We start from the raw sequence: 15,415 nt of genomic DNA on the forward strand, positions 1-15,415 counted from the left end.
GGTAACATGAAAAAAATGAGATCCGCCTTGGATACAATAGAAGAAGAAGAGAATAGAAAGGAGGGAGAGAGAGAGGAGGGGGGGAGTGAATGGATGGAGGTGGATGCAGATTAATTGATGAATTCGGTACCATGAACTGTGTCACTCATTGTCTGAGATACAATGAAATGTGCCGCCGACACAAATGGAATCCATTTTCCAACCCGACAATGATTGTCTCCGCTTTTATTATTACACTGTTTTCTTTTTGCTTTGTTTTGTTTTTTGTTTTTTTCCACCTCCTGTCTCGCAGTAATTCAATTTCTTTTTTCAGTCGCTGTCCTACATGCAGAATGTATCCCAGAGAGGCTGCATTCAGTTATTTTTGTTAAACTGGTTCAAACTCTGTTAACAAAATACTTAACTGACGTTTTAATTAAAATTCAAATAGGAGGTGTCATTCTGTTTTGTTGCACCTCATTTTAAGCAACATTACCGATGTATTAATATATCAGGTTTTGTCAAGAAAGAAGAATTTTTGGAATAAAAAAGACGACGTCTCAGCTTCTGCTGCATATTGTGAGTCTGACAGTGTTATCGGAGTGCAGTGTTAAATCTGTGGTGTATTCTTTTAAAGCTGGTGTTATTTTGTATTTTTGTTGTTGTTGACAAATGTCATGAAAAAACCAAGACAAACAATTTCTTTTCCGTCGCTCAAATTCACTCCGTCTGCAGCTCTCAGCTCCAAACTCATTGGTTCCTACTGTGGTTTCCTGTTAGTTATATACTGTTTTAAAGTGAGATATCTGAGTTAAACATGATTTAAGTTCCAAAACTTGAGGTGAATGTATGTAGAAATGCCAACTTCAATTTGAAAGTCAGGGCTTCAGCCTGCTCTGTTACCTCTACTTCCTCCTCGTGATGACATCAGACTGTTCACACATGACCAAAGATTCACATATTTTGGATCTGATTCAGCTCCAACAAGGAGGATGTATTTGAGAAGTTGACAAAAAGAAGTGAAATCCTGCTACTATAGTTTGTTTACGTCGCCTCCGGAGCCGGAGGAAGCTTCCTGAAGCTGACCAATCAGGTTCATCAGGAGGTTGTCCCATTTTGTTAAGCCTCACCCTTTGTTACGCTCTACAGGGCAAACAACAACACACCATTTAGTGAAAGTAAAACTCTAACAAACTTAAAAATACCCAAACCATGAGATCTAACATAAAGACATCCAAAACAACCAAGACACTAAATAAAGTCTGTAAATGTAACAGGGTCAACTGTGCAGCATATGTATTATAATTACACAAAATTTGTAAATAGTTAAATCGTGACGTGCTAATCCTCCAGGGTCAACAGGTGGAACATTTAAGACTCAGTTCATTGCACCCCTACGTTCACTTTTGTTCACATTTCTGTGTTATTTAATTTGTGTAGGAGCCTGAGTTACCATCACAATTGACCGGACGATTTCTCTTATTTACTTCTGTCCTCAGTTGCCGGAATAAATGATCGCCTCCAAAGACAAACCTGGTCTGAGCCTCTTGCTTATAACACAACGCAAGAAACCACCGGTTACATAAACAACAGTCAAACGACGACAGAAACACTAAAAATATAAACCCAGACTGAGAGGCAGCAGTCTACAAACCAAACTGGAAATCATGCAAAGATATTCCAGTAGAGCCCCAGAATATAAATATAGACCTGAACATGTGCATGATTTCCCGTTTATAAAAAAGCCTCACATATACATTATTATTTCTAACAAACAGGAGGAAATGGTGTGATTGTTGGGGACTATTTTCAGCGGTGGATGAATCTACATTTGGTACTCTGGTGAGTATTTTTGGCAGCAGAAGAGTGTGTGTGTGTGGGATGCGTGTTCATGGTGATGAAGGAACATTTCACCCAGTGCAGCGTTGTGGCTCACTGACGGGTTTTTAATAGTTTTTGGACAAAAACGGAGGTCTACAGCACAGAGGAGTAAGATATGGTGATGGAGCTCACATTGCTCAGGTCTTATTCCGTTTGGCGGCACTTGGAAGCTGCTCGGCGTCCTCTTGATCACATACATATATATTTTAAATCCATTATAAGTTTTTCCGTGTTGTATTTCTGTAATTTGTGTTCTATTCTCTACGCACATCTATTTCCTGTCTTTCCGTCTTGGGAGAGAGATCCTTCCTCTGTTGCTCTTCTTGAGGTTTCTTCCATATTTTCCCCCATTTAAGGGGCTTTTTATGGAGTTTTTCTTGATTCAAATCAAGGGTCTACAGATTGTAAAGCTCCCTGAGCCAAATCTGAGATTAGTGATGCTGGGCTATACAAATAAAATTGATTTGACTTGATGTATCAGACGATGCTTGTTAGTAGATCAGTTCATTGTTGGTTTGGGTCTGAACATGAGATTTGTTGCTGATAAGAAAAGAGCGGGAGATGCTACAGTGCACATGTATGTGTGATGTAAGCTCTGATGTAAACTGATTCGAGCTGCCAGAGATGTTTGAAGTCGCCTTTGTTGTCTTTGAGTCTTTGTGAAACGACACCAACGCAGCAGCAGCAGCAGCAGCAGCAGGTTTCAGACAACAGCATCACATCCCTCCTTTTCATCCTCAGATAACAGGATTGGTGGTGATTACAGGGTTAAATGATCTTGTAATCTACCAGTCATGGCTCGGATACAGAACGACTGCTAAATCCTTCCAATCCGCCCAATCCACTCATGAGATGTCATCGTCTCAGATTCATCAAGGAGTGTGTGCGTGCGGCAGAAAACAATTTTTATCTTTAAAGGAGAAAAACAGTGAATTTCCATAACAAAGGAAACAGCAGTTAATGCGTTCAGAGCAGCACATGGACACACAACGTCGACTTTTTCAGTTTTATTAAGATCAAGATAATAAGATAGAAAGTCACCCTTTATAAACATTGATTAATGGCTTTATTCATAGTTAATAAATATTTTATACATCATTTATAAGCCAATAATATGAATATAAATATATATATAAATGTATATAAACTGACTTCCAGACCTGAACTACAGCAAGAAAAATTATAATTTGTAATATTAATATAAACATTTTTGCCAGATGTATCTTGTTGACTGATGATGATGTATTTCTGCCACCTGCATGTGGTCTAACAATAAGCTCTTTATCTTATTTATTTTGAATTTTATTTAAGTCTTGTGCAGAATTTTAATGTTGTCTTATAGTCCGACTGATTTAATCATGTTTGCAGTCTCAGTGTGACCGTCTGTTCTCACTTTATGCAAAGATTTGATTTGCTGTATGTAAATAAAGACTCCGACTACGTGATGCTGATGATGGAACGTTATTTAATCAACATAATGTAAAACTGGAGGGCGTCATCATGAAATCAAAGAATCTGGAATATAATTTCTCCCCTTTTGGTGTCTGATTTTTTTCTCAGAGAGAACACGGGACAAGTGAGCAGATATGTACGTTATTCGTTTCAGTTGGATTTCAAATATCTACACCTGTGAATTTCATAGTAGAGGAAGACAGTTGAGCGCATATTTAATGTGAAGCAGCAATGGAGTGTTTATGCACTGGATGACTCTCATTCATCCAGTCATTTATGTTCAAAGCCTGTTGAATCTTAGAATATAGCGTTCAAATATCGTCACATCCTGCCTGGACTTCGTTTGTTTATTTGACTCTTTGTGTTTTTGTTCTTTGGGGTTTTCTGTGTTGCACTTATGTTGCCTGGACTTGGATTTTTCTGGTTTCCCTGCGTTTCCCCTCGGCCAATCACTCCCAGCCTGCCCTTGTGTCCAGTCACCTGTTAACCATACGCTTATTAGTTTGTATTTAACCCTTTCATGCATGAATTATGATAACCTCAGTCAGTGTTTTTATTCCTCTTTAGGCATGAAAAAAAATATCTGAACATTTTGAACTTTTTTTTTTTAAACACGCATTTTTCCAGGACTTTGTCCAACTTAGTGGACAGATGATTAATCGTCATTTTCTCCCAACATAAAATCAATACTTGGAAATTTTAACAGTTGTATTACTCCTTAGTTGTTACTTGATGTTACAAAATTTTATTTACCTGCAAGAGTCTGTTACTATAGAAGGATTGGCAAGATGTTCCTGAGCTGTTGAGCATTTCCAGTTGGCAAGCGGCCATCTTGGTTTTGAGAAATTTGTATTGCACTTACAAAGGCTGGCCAGTGGATGGCAGCGCATGGGAAGACACACTAGAGTCCACTGTGTTGGCTGATGTGCAACTATACCATTAAATCCCCATGCATATATAAGAAAACAGCCTTGGAACAGCTGTCCACTGTAGTGACTAGAGATGTGCAGAGACCCCGGTATTTGTATTTGTATCTGTATTTGTTGAGGCAGCAAAATTATTTGTATTTGTATTCGAATAAAAGCGGACAGAGGCTTAAAAATCCTGTTTTTGTTTTTATTACGCTTTTAATTTTAGAAATTTTTAAAGTGTTACAATAAGTGTTCATGAAGCTTGTGTCAGTAGAGCTCAGCTTTATCTCTGGGGAACACTCCCAACTCTGGGATGATGATGTCCAAATTAGGAAATGTGCGTCATGTAGCAGGTGGATGTGACTCCCCTCACTGAGACCTGCTGATAGACGTCACAGCGGAGCAGAGGAGAGACACTGAGATAGCGATGTAACCGACCTGCATGCTGGTGTTTGACATGGTTTATTTTTGAAATATTTGTATGAAACAAATATTTGTAAAAAAACAAAACAAAACAAAACACTATTTGTGTTTTGCCGAATAATGCTTCTCTCCAGTTTTCAGTTGAGTCTAATAAAGAGTTGTCCTTCAGACCTACTTTGCTCTCTGTCTCTGCGTTTGTGTCCGTTCCTGCTTCTCACCAGTTATTCTGTTGAATAACCGATGAAATTTGTTAAAAAAAAGGAGAGAATATTGTCTCAACACAACAGGTGATAAAATACTTTGAGCATCGTTTTAATTGAAGTGCAGCCTGTGATTTCCTTCACTTGTGTTCCCATGAAAACCCAGTGGGTCGCGGCTCCTTCGCCTGCTGGTGAGCGAACCGCAGGCAGTGAGCGATAATTTTACAGCAATCAGCTTTCAAGGGGTCTTATAATATGTATTCAGGTGTTCGAGTGCTTCAATTTAAAGTCATTGCCTTTAATTCGACTCCTTTGTTTTCCAGCTGGTTTCATTTACCAGGAAATGCATCACAGCCGGAGGTCTGATCAGGTCCTATAAAAATGTCTGAAGTGAATTAATTGTAGGTGATTATTTCTGCAGCTGCTTTGCCTTTTTTGTAAAACTCCCAAGTTCCCACCTGGACAACCTTTACTGTTCCAGTCATGGAAACATCCTGCAAAATGAAGAAATATCCCTAAAATTACCTGTAAAATGTACAAAAACTTAATTTTTACTTTACTGCACTTTCCATCGGTTGCCACGGAGCTTTACATGTAAACCTTTCTCCTCTGGACACCGGGCAGTTATGCAGTGAAGCTGAAATATATATTTAAGATTATATGTTCTGTATTCAGATGATGGTGGTTTTTAAAGATCAGTACCAGTCAAAGGTTTGATGACGGCGTTGCAGACTGGTGGCGTATCTCAACCAGCTTCATGATGTCGTCACCTGGATGATTTTCCAACCGTCTCGAAGGAGTTTATGCTTGTTGGTGGCTCTTCCTTCACTCTTCATGTCTTAAAGTAATGATGAACTGGTTTTTACTGCAGTAGTTGAATATGACTCTTTGCCTCTGCACAACATTACTGATGGTCTTACAGCAGAGTTCGACGGTAACGGGGGACCAATGGCCCACAGGAAGGTCAATAATTCCCTATTTGAAGATCCAGAAATTAAAAAGCAAATAAGTGAATATTTTCATACTTTTATGGACATAAAACCAGAATTCGATTCCAGACGTTCCACTGATACGAGAAACCTTAAAATGCTTTAGAGGGGAATTAATCAGGATCAGATGCATAAAGAATAAAAAGCAGCAACAAGAAGAAATCAAGTTGTTACAAAGTTCAATGTCAAATGAATATAAAGATGAAATATGGACTGAAGTATGTAATTAATAAGTCTATTATAGCTTGCATTATATTACCAAATAACTTAATTACCACTGATCCAGATCAAATAAATAAAACCTTTTATGAAACTTTTATGAAGATCATAATAATAAGATTAATAATATTAATCTTCTCTGCTTATCAGAGGAAGAAATTGCATTGGAACAGCCAATAACTATATTTGAAATAAATAAAACTATTAACACATTTTCTAAAAATAAATCTCCAAGTGTTTAATGAAGATCTGTCTCTACAGGTGCAGACATATCGAACATCATTTGGAAGTTTTTCACCTATAGTTTAACTATTCACGTTATTTTAATTCATAAAAAAAGATAAAAACCATTTAATGTGTAATAACTATCTTCCAATAGCTTTAGCAAATTTAGATAATAAAACTCTTGCAGTAAGATTAGTTCATTAACTGACAGACACCAAACATTCATCTGATAACACTATGAAATTATTCAGTATCATCCGGCAGCACTGTGTACTTAAAAAAGCCTTCGATCGACCTGAACGGCCTTTTCTGCTTAATACCCTGCAGAAATACGGGTTTAGTAACAACGTCATGCAGTGGATCAGGATGATGGATTCGATGCCTTTGGCTTCAATAAGAACCAACGACCTCATTTCAAAACCTCTCATTTTACATTCAGGTATTAAACAAGGTTGTTGGAAGTCAAATATATAAAATATCAGGGAACCTTCATAAACTAGAGGATGATATTTCCTGGAATGATATGAAGAAAAACACCAGATAGTCTTTCTGTTGTACAAAAAATAAACTAAGGATGAAACGGACATAAGAGATGACAGTAAATAAAATTAAAGATCTTTAGTTTGGTGCAACACATATAAACCTCCATTCACACCACCAGTATGTATACTGGGAAGATTTGCATAACTTCAGCAGAGTATCTTCAAAGAATAAAAAAATATCTTTTTCTCTCATTATGTACAGTCACAAAAAAAAAAAGGAAATCATGAATAACTGGATGGTTTTAAAACACACACACACCAGCAGCTCAGACAGAGTGGAAGAAACTGAAGCTACAGAAATGAATAAGTTGGAAAAAAGAAGCTTTCAAACTGCAAAATAATGAGACAGAATACGCTGAAACATGGACGCCAGCGGAAGAGTACTTAATGTCACTACAGGGGAAGAAAGGAAGAAAAATCCAAGAGCCTCATTTAATTATTTATTTTCTCTTCTCTCACTTAAGCTAATAACTGTCTTCTTCTTCTGTGGTATTTATACCGCATGTGACCTGAGCTGTAAGATGAAAGTACAGAGAAAATTAAAGGATAGTAACAGTTTTTATAACTGATACTGTTTAAAGGCTGTGTGGCTAAAAGGTTGGTTTAGATTTATAAATTGGTTCGGAGGACGTTAGAAATGGACGGACTCACCCCTTACGAAAAAAGCACATGTGAAACTCAGTCTTTCACATGTGAAATGTCTCAGTTCACATGTACAAGTATCTTAAAATTCACATGTGAAAAAAGACATGTTTTTAGCTTTACATGTGAATACAAACTTTACATGTGAAAAGGATAGTGTCACATGTAAAGTGAAACATTTCACATGTGCCCCTGAAGTTTCACATGTGAAATGTCCGAAAACCACGTGCCCTTGAATGCATCACATGTGCCCCTGAAGTTTCACATGTGAAATGTCCGAAAACCACATGTGCCCTTGAATGCATCACATGTGCCCTTGAATGCATCACATGTGAAACGTCCGAAAACCACATGAGCCCTTGAATGTATCACATGTGCCCTTGAATGCATCACATGTGAAACGTCCGAAAACCACATGTGCCCTTGAATGCATCACATGTGCCCTTGAATGCATCACATGTGAAACGTCCAAAAACCACATGAGCCCTTGAATGCAACACATGTGCCCTTGAATGCATCACATGTGAAACGTCCGACAACCACATGTGCCCTTGAACATTTCACATGTTAAAACACATGTGAGTTATCACATGTGAAACAGCACTTCACATGTGATGACTCACATGTTTTTTTTCGTAAGGGGCTTGTTTGTTGATTATTTGTCAGAATTGTGGATTTTTTTTGTCTTTTTCTGTTTGTATTTTGTGAGTCATTAAAAAAAATGGCAGTTTGTTCTGTTTTGTTTAATCCGGTTGAATTGGACTTGTTTTTCTCTCCTTGGCAAGATGAGTTTGGACAGATGTGAAAACAGCAGGTGGGGACCAAAACAAAGGAAATGGTCTTATTGGTCTCACTGGTTTCACTCATTTGACAACTTTATGCATTTCCTAGTTGCCAAACAGGACGATCTTTAAAATCCCTCTCCATCCAAAGATGTGTTTTTTCTTCTTGTTCCTTCGGTTGGATGTTTGTTCGTCTCTTTGCAGAGTTTGTTTTCACATCCATCTGCTGATTTGTGACATCAGAACTGGTTTGAAGCCAGTGTGATGTGGAAACTAAACACTGAGAATGAACTTAAGCAGGAGATGACGTCATTTTAAGGGTTTTTAAAGGACTTTTTTGTGAATAAACCGTATCAAACACAAATTATTAGTATTTTATATACATAGGACAGAACTCCTCATGCACAGCCAGTCTTTTGCAGGAACGTATAAGGTGAAAATCAAAATGAACCACCGCACACTGTAACGACTTTATTGGGACTTTATTAAGAACGAACAACGCGTTTCGCCAGTAGCTTCTTCAGGTTCGCTCAGTACGACTGCTGAATACTCACAGCTGTGATAAATACACCTGAGTCACATGACTAATTATCAGTCTTCATTCTCTCAAAGTGAACATTTTACAAAAGGTACGGCAATGAAAATATACGTGATTAATGTTACAGAAAGTTACAAGAATTAAACCATTTTATATAATTAAACTTCATTTTATTTACATCTTAAAACATGTCTGGAGGGGATCTTTAAATTTAACCTCATTAAAAAAGAAAAGTTCATCCATCAGTTAGGTTTGTTTTTGGTGAATATGATGAAACATTACAACCTGCACACACACACACACACACACACACTCCCTGCTGAGGCTGTTTGATCCTAATGACACAGTTTAATTGTCTTCTGTTTGTTGTCCTGCAGGAATCTAACGGGACTCCTGAGATTACTGATGAGACTTCCTCTGCAAAACAAAAAGCTTCTTGTTTGCGTCTATTTGTTTGCTTTTATTGGTTTGATAGAAATCAATAGAAATAGTATAAATCACCTCTGCTTAGTAACAATTTTATGACAGTTATTATCATTTTTCCTTCCTCCTAGAAACTGAGAGAGAGAGAGAGAGAAACACGATGGCCCCCGGGGGAAATCGCCCCACATCTGCTGTGCTGACAAGACGCCGCCGCCGCCGCCGCCGCCGAGATTAACTCTGTGAAACGCGGTGGAAAACGTTCCTCCTCTGCAGCTCTCCACGGGCCATTAATCTGAGATGACACGCAGAAGACGTGGAGGCGAGAGGTGGCGTGTGTGCGGTGACGGCTGTGACTGAAAGAGGCGGTGACATTTATTTTCCTGAGATATCGGCACTATCGTCACCTCGCTCACTGTCATGTTCGCTCAGTATATGAATAAGCGATGAAGAGTGTTCAAATCTATAAATGTTTTCCATATGAGTCCTTGTTTAGGCTGTCAGGGACAGTGATGCGGGGGGAGGGAGGAAACAGGAAGTTGTATTGATGCTTTAGAAGTCAGTGGGAGGGAAGTGTAACTGCTGCAGACCCGAGGCGACACAAGCTCACCAAATCTGATTTAGTTGTTGTGAACAAGAGGACGAGGAAGTCTAGTTTCACTGGACTGCAAATCTAGTTTGTCAGTAGTTAGCAGAGGAGACTTTATTAGATCTACTTAACAGTGATGAGTGTCGATGAAGGCGTTTTTCACTGCAGCAACTTTCACACAGATCTAAAAACCTTCTGAATTAGTCGCCTCCTGAGTCATATGATGTGCAGTTTGAGGTCAGTTTGAGGTCATGAGGGTTGGTTGGGTGTTTGTCTGCAGTTTGAGCAGTTTCACAGTCTGATTTCCCAACATGCAGCTGTCAAAAGCTCAGTTTGACTTGTTTTAATATTATTGGTTGTCTGACTGAAACGCTGTGATATTAAACTGAGCTTCTGATCGTATTTCTGCATCTTCCAAACGTCTGAAGCTTCATATTTTTTCATAGCAGAATCACAAAAAGTAACGCTGCCTCTCTTTCTCTTTTCGCCTACATTGTCTTGTTTGAATAAACTTTATTAGGATTGTCACTGAACAAACCGACCGGGAGTTTCATGCTAACGTTCAGTGTGTGCTCCATGTTGTGGATGCTCAGTTGAATCTGTACAGTGTGAGCATGAAAGCTGCAGGTTCTGGCAGGAAGATTAAAGGTGACGTATTCTGCTTTTTGTGATTTTCTGTTATTTATATCCTGTTCTGATGACGGATGTTAAAAAGGGTCAAAAACTTGTGTTAAAATGCTCCCTGAAAGTCAAAAGTCAGGGCTTGAACCTCTACTTCCTCCTCGTCATGACGTCAGGTTGTTCACTCTCCTACATGTACGGATGGATTTGAGAAGTTGACATTTGGAGTAAAGAAGGAGAAAAAGAAGTGAAATCCTGCTACTATAGTTTAGCCCCTCAGTTACCAGTCAACAAACTACCTGTTACAGTCTCACATAACTAGGTTGATTTTTATCATAATTACCACTAATAGCAACCAAACACATTACCAGATGCATACTGGTTGCTTGTTAGCATCACAGCTAACTTACTGTATCGGACCCTTAGCTGTCGCTAATCACTCAGTCAGTGAATAACAGCTGTTAGCAGCGATTTCTGTCATTTTTCTTTCTTGATCTATTCTGTACTCACAACACCTATTTCCTGTCTGTCCATATAGTGTTTCCTTATTTAGATAGATGATGTCGTGTTGCTGTACAGATTGTAAAGCCCCCTGAGGCTCATGTGTGATCTGTGATATTGGGTGATATAAATAAAATTGACTATATTTTCAGATATCTGAAGTGTTTCACCTGATTTGAAGACTTGTTTCCTTTCCTCTCTGTCTTTGTATTGAATTCGAAGTCTGTTCTTCTTCAAATAATGTTTCCTTCCTATTAAAATAACAGATAAACAGAATTAAATGAATCCTGGATTCAGCACTTGTTACAGTCTCACTATAAAACTGTCTTGTTTTCTCGTTATGTCCCTCGAGCTGTTGGAGGCCCTCAGGTCACAAAAACTTTGGAAAAAACACACAAAATCTACTTTAACCAGTAAACAAGAGTTTAATACTAAAGCACACATCAGCTTCATAAACAAAAAGTTTGGCCACAACACACACATTCACACACACACACACACACACAGGCAGCAGCTGCAGTGTGTATCAGCAGCCTGGATGTTATTGATGCTCCACACTGCTCACTAAGCTGTTCACCATTTTTCTGATCTGAGGCGCCTTTGGCTCGACGGCGCTGCTCAATTAGTCTAACGAGGAGAGTCGGTGTGATGTCACAACACAGAGCCGGGGACGGTTCGGCCGCCACTTCATCACATTGTGTCAAATCACAAAGCGTTTAATAAGAGCATCCGAAGGTTTAATTATCATAATGATACCTCCAGATCGATCATCCAAAGTTTCAGCTCTCAGTGAGCTCTGCAGAACCGTCCTGCATCTTTTCTTCCACACACACACATAAAATAAGTCTGTCAGGCTGCTGGATCTCCACATAGTCCTTTTCCTGATGTCCAGGTACTTGATGTCAGGGACAAACTTGAGCCTTAAGCTTTGTATCCAAGCCTGCAGTGAGTCTACAACATCCTGCCAGCTCGAGCTCACTGAACACTGAACCATGGAGGCCGACCGACTCCTGCAGCCCAACTGTCGCCCACAGCAGCTGCATGTCAGAGTCCTTCAGGTACACGTGAACCCTCCGGACAGCCCGCAGGAGCACCAACTGTGCTTATTGTCCTCCTTGCTCTTCATGTAGAGGCACACTCACCTCTTTCATGCAGCTATCTAGCATGTTGAGGATGAAGAGTTTGTCCTGTTCAGGGACATTAATGTTGGAGACACTGTGGAGGCTTGTTTTTTCTGGCATCGTCCCCCTTCTTCGATCTTCTGGTGGCAGTTGGTGCAGTTTGGTTTTGCCTCCTGTTATGACCCCTGTGTTTTTTTGCTCCTGCTGGCCATCTGTATTTCTATTTTTACAATAACTGCTCTCTCTCGGATGATTTAAACACCAGCTGATGCCGGCTCCCACCCTCTCTCTCTCCCATGTCCAACAATGGAGGCCCATCCTGCTAGTTGTAGTGTGTGTGTGTGTGTTAGTCATGTACAGGAGTGGTAAAGTGCTGCAGATTTAATGTCAGCCAGGTCTGCTAGGCATGCTCTTCTCCATTAGATGATAGTTCTTGTACATTGTAAATATTTGCACAATCTTAGGTAGCAGTTTAATTCGTAGGAGCAAGAAGCCCTTTTTTTGTGTGTGAACTTTTTTCTCCTGTTTTTCTTCATTAGGAGTTAGGTTATGCTTTGTCTTTTGTTTCTATTTTGTTTTTTGATAGGGAAGTTTAGGGTGGGGGTTTAGTTTAGTTTTGTTTGTTGTTTTGGGCATCGCTCAGCGCCGTAGTTCTGCAAAATAAACTGCTACAGTGAACTTTGATGGTTGTCGGGCTGACCATTCTTGGGCCTGGGAAGAGCGGGGGCTCTAAACATGTTATGTCCAGGTTTCTCCTAGACTGGGGACGTAACACTCCAAAGCACGAACCTGAGCGAACAGGACTCATCCTGGCGTCTGGCTGGGAATTGTGATTATGTTCAGAACGTAGTTCCATGGATATGATGCAGATTTGACTCTTCCTGTGCACTCAGGCTGATGTGACTGAAATGTTTTTTAAGGGTCTTGTAGTTGCTGGATTGGCAGGTGCAGGTAGAGCAGCCCTTTCATAACCCTTTGATGTCATCAATTTGGATCACAAGCCCATCCAGGTTGTACTCCAAGTTGAAGAATACCTGAAGGTCTTCAATGCATGAGGAGTGGAACAGGATGAACACATCATGGAGGAACTCACCCACCTTGTATACTGGTGATGTATCATCTCCTCCACCTCCGTTCTCCTCCGTCTTGAATGCTGAACTGTGAACATTTCTCTGAAAATAAAAGACAATCTCTGCTTTAAAACTTTTCAACTTTCTTCAATTTTTATGTTTCTTCTTTTAACTTTGAAAAGTAAAACTACAGACCATCACTATGTCGGTTTTTATACCGTTTTACAAGCTGTTTCTTTAATTATTCTGTTGTTTGCTTTGAAGTTTGATTATTACCAACGTGTACTTGTTCTCTCCTCAGGTTGGGAATGTAAATTAATTACAACACTATTTTGGCTTCTATACGGCTTTTAAAGCTGTTAGTTTAATTACTGCGTTGTTTGCTTTGAAGCTTGAATATTACAAATGTTCCCATGTTCACTTCGAGGTTTGCAATGCAAATAAGCTAAAAACACGACTATCTCAGCTTTTATCCTGTTATTGAACCTGTTAAGTTAATTATTACATTATATTCTTTTAATTTTGAACAACAGAAACACTTAGCTGTTGTCTCTGAGATCTTCAGTGCAGATGACGGTGCTGCTTTGCTGTTTCCAGTTGCCGCTAACAGGATTTGATGAGTCCAGGTGGGCTCTGACACATTGTTCTTTTCCAAATTTTTACAGGTTTTGTAAAAGTAATAACAGGCTGACAAAATGAACTTCATTGCACATGCATCGGTGTGTTAAAAGAAGCCATTGTCAGTGATTTATTCTTCTGCTGTCCTCCTTGTTCTGCTGAAGGGACTTCCTCTTTGTCTTGGCTCAAAGAAGCAGCAGCATGAATATAAATGAGTTAATCAATTTCAAACGCCACAGTTTCTGGCCAGCAGCTCCCACACTGTTGGCCTGGAAACCACCAGTCCAGATAAGACCTGCGCTGACGGGCGCGACAGCTCCGTCACTGTCGAGTTACTGCAGAGGCCTCAGGGACGCTTTAACCCGCGTTCAGGTGTGTGTGTGTGTGTGTGTATACAGTATATACTGTGTACTATAGATGGGATGATTCAATACAATTAAAGGTTAAATGACAAGTGTTAAAATCGAAAGAACAACCATATATACGGCTAAGGGAGAATAATATTTCCCCAAAATAAAACAAATAAATAGTAAAATAAGAAAAAGTGAGGTTAAAGAAATAATCTGTAATTCAGAATAGAAACCTAAAATTAGAATCAAAGTCCTCCACTTTAAATATGCAAACAACTGTTGAACATTAACAGTTCTCTCAGTTCTGTCCAATAAAATCACTAAACAGCAGATTTTGTTTCCGAACCAACTTTCTGAAGACTTCTTTCAGCTGCAGAAAACGTCCGTAACTCGGTTGCAACGACATTTCTAATTGTTTTTGTTATTTCTTTAGCTCGCACATGTCAGCGGTGTTATTTGGTTCTCTGTCAGTGTTTTCTTATTCATCACGTCTGTCTGGAAGTGGTGAAGATGAGCGTTCATGTTGGTTGTGTTAGCTGATATTATGACATCTTACAGATCGATGTCTTTGTCTTGTCAGTAAATATTTCATTATTTTGTCAAAGAGCTGGGTGAGTGGAGCAGGTGGACCCAAATGCAGAGACAGTAGGCAGGGAAAATCTGATGCAGAAATATTTAATGAAAATGTCACAGGAACCCTAACCAGGAAAACCGAACAAAAGACGACTCGACAAAGACCGAACTGAAAACCGGACTATAAATACACAGGGAGTGATTGCAAATGAAACACAGGTGAGACACATGAAAGAATCAAACACAGGAAGTAAAGTGACCAGACACAAGGAGGAAATATTTCAAAATAAAACAGGAACTAAAATAAACAAACACATGACACAAAAAACACAGGAGGAACACACAGAGAAAACCAAAAGCAGGAAACATAATAGCAACACAAATGAAAGAGTCCCTCAAAAAGTCCAACTAAAAACAGAAGAAGTCTGAAGGCATCAGAAGGAGAACAACAAAAACCAAGGAAGTCAAAACAAAAACACAAAGAGTCCAAAAAACAGAAAAAGTCCCGATAGGACGTGACATATTTTCTGTGTTTTACAGGAAAACTGAAATACTGCCACACACATGACTTCAATGCATCACTCGCCTCCCGCTGCTGCCATATTTAATACTATACTAATATACTATACTAGTATCTGCAGTACAAAGTATGGAAGAGGCACATTTAACTATGGATGGTTAATGACGTCTCTTCTGAGCTGGTGTAAGGAGACCATGTGATACATGTCGTTATGTTTTTGTATGGTGAGATATTAAAATTTGATTCATT

The 15,415-nt window shown here is 39.2% G+C and overlaps 1 long non-coding RNA gene across 1 annotated transcript; it reads right to left on the bottom strand.

Annotated features, from left to right (window-relative positions):
* Positions 1–8,714: 8,714 nt before the first annotated feature.
* LOC137184108 (uncharacterized) lies at positions 8,715–14,944 on the bottom strand. Its single transcript, XR_010928619.1, has 3 exons — positions 13,133–14,944; positions 11,085–11,165; positions 8,715–9,200 (listed from the first exon to the last, which is right to left on the bottom strand). It is a non-coding gene; the product is annotated as an uncharacterized lncRNA (long non-coding RNA).
* Positions 14,945–15,415: the final 471 nt, after the last annotated feature.

The sequence above is a fragment of the Thunnus thynnus genome, chromosome 1 (assembly GCF_963924715.1).
Source record: "Thunnus thynnus chromosome 1, fThuThy2.1, whole genome shotgun sequence".
Classification (NCBI taxonomy): domain Eukaryota; kingdom Metazoa; phylum Chordata; class Actinopteri; order Scombriformes; family Scombridae; genus Thunnus; species Thunnus thynnus.